The sequence below is a fragment of the Echinops telfairi genome, unplaced genomic scaffold, assembly GCF_000313985.2.
Source record: "Echinops telfairi isolate 266 unplaced genomic scaffold, ASM31398v2 ScPeMD7_7469;HRSCAF=8507_1, whole genome shotgun sequence".
Lineage (NCBI taxonomy): Eukaryota > Metazoa > Chordata > Mammalia > Afrosoricida > Tenrecidae > Echinops > Echinops telfairi.
Window position 1 is genome coordinate 50,774,581 of NW_022111373.1, and position 6,163 is coordinate 50,780,743.

Consider the following 6,163-nt stretch of genomic DNA (forward strand, 5'->3'; position numbering starts at 1 on the left):
TTTTCCCCACAATTATTGGAAAACCAAAATTCTTGAAAATGAAGTTTGAGTTGGAGGTTTAGTGTGAAACAGGCTGAGAAGTGTAAGGAGAAAAATAGTCATGGGCCCACCCTTCCTCCTAAAGTCCAAAGCAGTAGGTAATTTCTACCACAGCTTTAGCCTCTCATACTTACAGAGAGATCAAGAAGGCTCAGGAGTTTCAGCTAAACTGTTTTCTGATTCTTTCCGTATAGCTGCACAATGTAGGTTTGTTCGCATTTATAAGCGATTGTTTAGATCCTGGGAACATCTGACTCATATGTGTTCACGATCTGCATAACCACAGAGAGGATTCGGATGGATGCACCAATTCTGTACATCAAAGAAGAAAATTGCTATAAAGTGATGGGTTAATACACAAATTTGGATGAGCTGCTGTGTAAATCACATTGCTTCTTCAAGCATAGCTTCTCTAATTAGCGAAAGCCTAATGTTAGAAAGATGGATATTAATTAACATTTATTCAGCCTGTGTGCTCTGCCTCTCCCGTTTCCTCCCTCTGTTCTTAGCATGTCTGGTTCTCATTTCCTGGGCTCGGCATTTTCCCCTTCCACTGGCAGGTCCCTCACAAAAAACCCAATTATGGTTGTACTTGTTTGTTTACTTATATATAGGATGCTTACTCGATAGTTATAGGAACCCTGGTGGTGTAGTGGTTATGCATTGGGTTGCAATCTGCGTATTGGCAGTTCAAAATCACCAGCAGCTCTGCAGGAGAAAGGCTGGGCTTTCTACTCCCGTCAAAACCTCAGGGGGCTGCTCTGAGTCAGCATTGACTTGATGGCAGTGAGTTTGATTTGGGTTTACTCAATAGTTAATTTTTGCATGTGATCCCTGGGGCATATACTGTCCAGCAATATTTTCTAAGAAATATTGAGGAATTCAGTGGGGAGCTGCTATCTTACTTTTAATGTATGCTGTCATCTTGCCTGAATCCACAATCAATGCTCATGGAAGTGGCAGTTATGATCAAATGATGCATTGGGTAAATCTGCTGTACAAGAACTCTTTAAAGTGTTGAAAATGAACGATGTTACTTTGAGGACTAAGGTGTGCCTGACATGTGTTGGGTAGGGTTCTCGACAGAAACAAAACCAGGATGCTTATGATTATATATATAAGAGGATACACAGCGAGAAGGAATATAACAGTTAATTAATCCACACAGCAGTACAGTATTCAGTTCAACTCACCTCCATGGAACAGTTAATGTACTGGAAGTCCTTCAACTCATGTAGTCTGCCATGTCCAAGGCCAAGGAAGCAGACAGCAGTCTTCCCTCAGGCAAGGCAGGTAGAGACAGACAGTGGACAGCAGGGTGGGTCGGCAAGTCAGTAGCTTGGGAGCTTAGCACAGCAGGTCCAATGGGATCTGGAACTCAAGCAAGGTGACAGGATCCACCAGCCTCAAGCTCAAGCAATGTATCCACCAGCATGTTGGCAAAGCAGGTATTGAAGGAGCCTCAAGCTCTAGGGGCATGATCCACCAGTTGGCTTGGTCCACAGGTAGTATAGCACACAGGTTGAGGCAGAGAACTAGCTAAAGCAGCACCACACTGGTCTGATCACCAGGGAGCAAGAGAGGGAGGGGATGCCCACAGTCTTTATTTATTTCTGTGACTTGATTAAACACTGCCCACATGTTCCTCTTGACCTATTTGGCACAATAAACTTAACTATCACACTGACCAAGCCATGGTCTTTTTGATGTTCTCATATGCGTGTGAAAGTTGGACATTGAATAAGGAATACCTAAGAAAAATCGATGTGTTTGAACTATGGTGCTGGTGAAGAATATTGAAAGTACTATGAACAACCAAAAGAACAAACAAATCTATCTTGGAAAAAATACAGCCAGAATACTCCTTAGAAGTGTGAATGGTGAGACTTTATCTTATATACTTTGGACATATTATCAGGCAAGACCAGTCTCTGGAGAAGGAGATCATACTTGGTCAAGATGAAGGGGCAGTGAGAAGAGGAAGGCCCTCAATGAGATGTATTGACACAGTGGCTGTAACAATGGTCTGAAACATAAGAACAATCGTGAAGCTGGCGAAGGATAAGTGTTGTTTCCTTCTGTTGGATATAGGGTCACTGTGTGTCAGACTGGTGATGGCACCTCACAACAAAAACAGTAGCCATCTGTCAGCGGCCTCTGTAACCATCCGATTCTGAAGAAATAAGCTTCATTCCGATTCCTTTGAATGTGTGAAGAGACTTCAAAAGTTCGCGGAAAATTTCTGTTACCATTTAAATCCATTTTTCACAAACTTGTAAAGCGATGTTTTACACTCAGTTGGGTAAAGATGTATAAAGCCAATCAGTTTTCCAGTCAACAATTCATACATACGTTGTGTCCTCTCATTTATTGCACTCTCCTAAATGTAACATCACTTACTTAATTCCCCTTTATGTTTCCTGATTTCCTCTCTCCTTCTTTCCTAATACTTCCAATTTTATTCTTGAGTAAATGATGCCCTTTTCATCTCAAATAGTTTATTATTCTAAGGTGTGTGTACCATTCTAGTGTTACTGCTCCCCTTATTGTTTGGCTGAGAACTGAGCCACAGCTGAGTACACTTCCAAACCTGAAGGATGATTACGGGTCATAGTTGTGGAGAGTCCCCCAGTTCCTATCCATCCAACAATCTAGCTCTTTTTATCTCAAAGATGTGGAAGGTGATGTGTGTGTGATCTATTAGTTCATCGAACTACTTGTTTCCATATGTCTTTGCTTTTCTTTGCTCTTCATTCCTCCAGGCGGGCAGCGAAAAACAGTTGCGTCAAAGAGGGTGCACATTGTCACGTGCTGTGAAGACCCCAGTTGCTACTAACCAAAGCAGGATGCCGACCATTGTCTTTGTCTTGTGCCAAATGACCTCAGTGGACCATAAACCCATGGTCTTGAGCCCATAGGGCCAGCTACTCATTCCCTCAAGGCATTTGATTAAGCCTAAGAAGTTTTCTAAAATTTTTTTCCCCTGCATGTTTTGATTGTTCGGTGCCTTCAAGTTGGTTCTGACCCATAGTGACTCAATGCACAACAGAATGAAACGCTGCCTGGCCCTGTGCCGTCCTCACACTTCTTCCTTTGCTTGAGCCCATTGTTTCGCTCTGGCGTCATTCCATCTTGTTGATGGCCTTCCTTTCTTCACTGCCCCCCACCCCCACTGTACCAAGCATGATGTTCATTTCCAGAGACCGATCTTTCCTGATAACTTGGGATAAAGCCTTGCCATCCTTGCACGAGACAGAGTAGAATTTCCGCACAGGGCTTCCAAATCTGTAAATCTTTATAAAAGCAGACTGTCACATCTTTCTTCTTCCAAGTGGCCAGAGGGCTTGAACCACTGATAGTTTGGGTTAGCAGTTGAGTGCTTTAACCACTGTGCCACCAGGGCATAATATTGCACAAAACCAATTAAAACCAAACCCACTGCCATCACATGAATTCTGGGTCATAGTGAGCTTCCTGTAGGGTTACCAGAGCTGTAGATTTTTTTCCCCGTTAGATAAACTTTATTTCATCAAAGAATCACAGACAAGTCTAAAGAATCATTTAAAATATAAGTGGACACTTCTTAGATCTTATTTATCAGCCTGCTGAACTGTTCCTTTTTCAGAAACATAGATAACCTTCGGATATCCTTGTCTTTAACTGTCATGGCTTGCTGAATTAAAGCAGGTGAATGTGATACAAGCCCAGTGTAATTTCCTTCAAGAATTAACTCATCTTTCTGGGCTTGAGAAATGGAACAAGCAACACCTGTCCTCATGTGAACCCTTCAGATGCATTTCCCCCCAAGAACTTACAGATTTCAAGAGACCCATTCTCCTGAATAACCACACTGACAGGGAAGTGGGCACACACAAATCTCATCGTGTCTCAGAAGCCCAGTGTAACACCCTTGATCCAGGTCTGTGCATGACCACGGATAGTGCAGACTGTAGCCACTTCCTTTCTATTTCCCCATCAGCTGTCAACACAAAGCCTCTTCTTTTTCTTCCCAAGGAGTCTGAGTTCTATGTTGATGTGCTTGAAGTCCCTCCTCTGGGTGCTTCTGGGGCCCTTCACAATATCTGTGTACCCCTTCCGGGAAATGTCTGGAATATTGATAGTCTAATTGCTCAGAATGGTCTTCATTCTGGCAGAAGATGTGGAGAAGTGGGAATGTATCAGTTGTACATCTTTACATCAGCAGACCGCCACATCTTTTTCCTGTGGAGTTGCTGTTGGCTTCAAACCACTGACTTTTTGGTTAGTAGCTGAGCACTTTAGATATTGCACCACTAGGGTTACTTCTTGCACTAAATTAAAGCTAAGTAAGAATTATCTGCACCTGGACTGAATTTCTTACAAATTAAACTTTAAGACAAACTGAAGCACAGATCTCATTCATAATTCAGGCACTGCCTGCATTTATTTTCTCTCATTATCCTGCTTAATTCTCACGACAACCCTGTCAGATAAAAAGTGGGAACTATAAAGGGTAATAATTAGCTTAAGGTCATAAAACGTGTACAGTGCAGAACTGAACTTTGAAAAACCTGTTCTTTCCATAGGACTATGGCCTTGTCATGCCAAACCACCAAGGTAAAATTCAGCTTCCCTTCAGAGAACTAGAATCCAGTTTATACAAATCCGTTAAACCCTAGCCTATCCCTTCTCAGGTCTTCAGGAAGCTAAGGGAAAAAGCTCCAAGTAGCACCATGTGGTGAACTGCCTACTAGAAGCTACCTCTCAGCTACTGGCAGGAGGAATGGTAGGGTGATGTACGGGCCTCGGGGTGTGAACAGCTCTGGGGTCACCGTACCATTCCAATCTCTTCAGAAGGAGCATCAGTGGAGTCCTGTTAACCTAGGAGTCCTGAAAGGGGCACCATCAGTCCAGCGCAGAGGCAGAGCATGGGAAGGGTGGCAAACGGATGGAAACCCCGAGATGGTTCTATGCTTTCCTTTGTTTGCAGAGTTCTAAAGAAGTCTTCTCCCTCTGCACTAAAAAACAGGGCCAGAATAGAATAAAGTGTAACATAATATCATCGATGTTTCTCTGTTCGGGACACAGAAATGGAAAGTGATTTGTTTTCTATATGTATGTATGTATGTATATGTATACATTAGCCATCATGAAAAAAATAATATGTATTATAGGAATTATTGTATGTAATTATATTAAAATAGAACTATTAAAATGGGCAGTGGTGGCTCAATGATAGAATTCTCAGCGTTCTTGCTGGAGATGCAGATTTGATTCCTGGCCAATGTGTCTGATGTACAGTCCTCATCCACATATCAATGAGGCTTATGTGTTGCTATAATGCTGAACAGACTTCAGCAGAACTTCTAGACTAAGATGGACGAGGAAGAAAGTCCTGAAGATCTACTTCCAAAAATCAGTCAATGGAAATCCTTGGGATCACAATAGTCTGATCTACCATGGCTTATGGAGGAGCATTTAGCTTCATTGTGCAGTGGGTCACCATGAATTAGGATGGTTTAATGACAACTAACAAAGATCGAAGGTATCAAGAATTTTGTTGTGCTTAGATCCACAATCTATGGACAAGGAAGTCACAGGCAAAAGATCAAATGACACAATGACACCCTACATCGGGTAAATCTGCTTTACAAGACCTCTGAAGTGTTGGAAAGTAAGGATGTTATTTTTTTATTTTTAAAAAATCATTTTATTGGGGGCTCATGCAGCTCTTTTTAAAATAATTTTATTAGGGGCTCATACAACTCTTATCACAATCCATACATACATCAATTGTGTAAAACGCATTTATACATTCATTGCCCTCATCATTCTCAAAACATTTTCTCTCCACTTAAGCCCCCAGCATTAGGTCCTCATTTTTCCCCTCCCTCCCCGCTCCCTCCTCCCTCATGAGCCCTTGATAATTTATAAATTATTATCTTGTCATATCTTGCCCTGTCTGATGTCTCCCTTCACCCACTTTTCTGTTGTCCATCCCCAGGGAGGAGGTCACATATAGTTCCTTGTAATCGGTTCCCTCTTTGCAACACAAGGATGTTATTTTGAGGACCAAGATGTGCCGACCTCAAGCCATGCTATTTTCAATTGCCTTACATGCACATGAAGGTTGGATATTGAATAA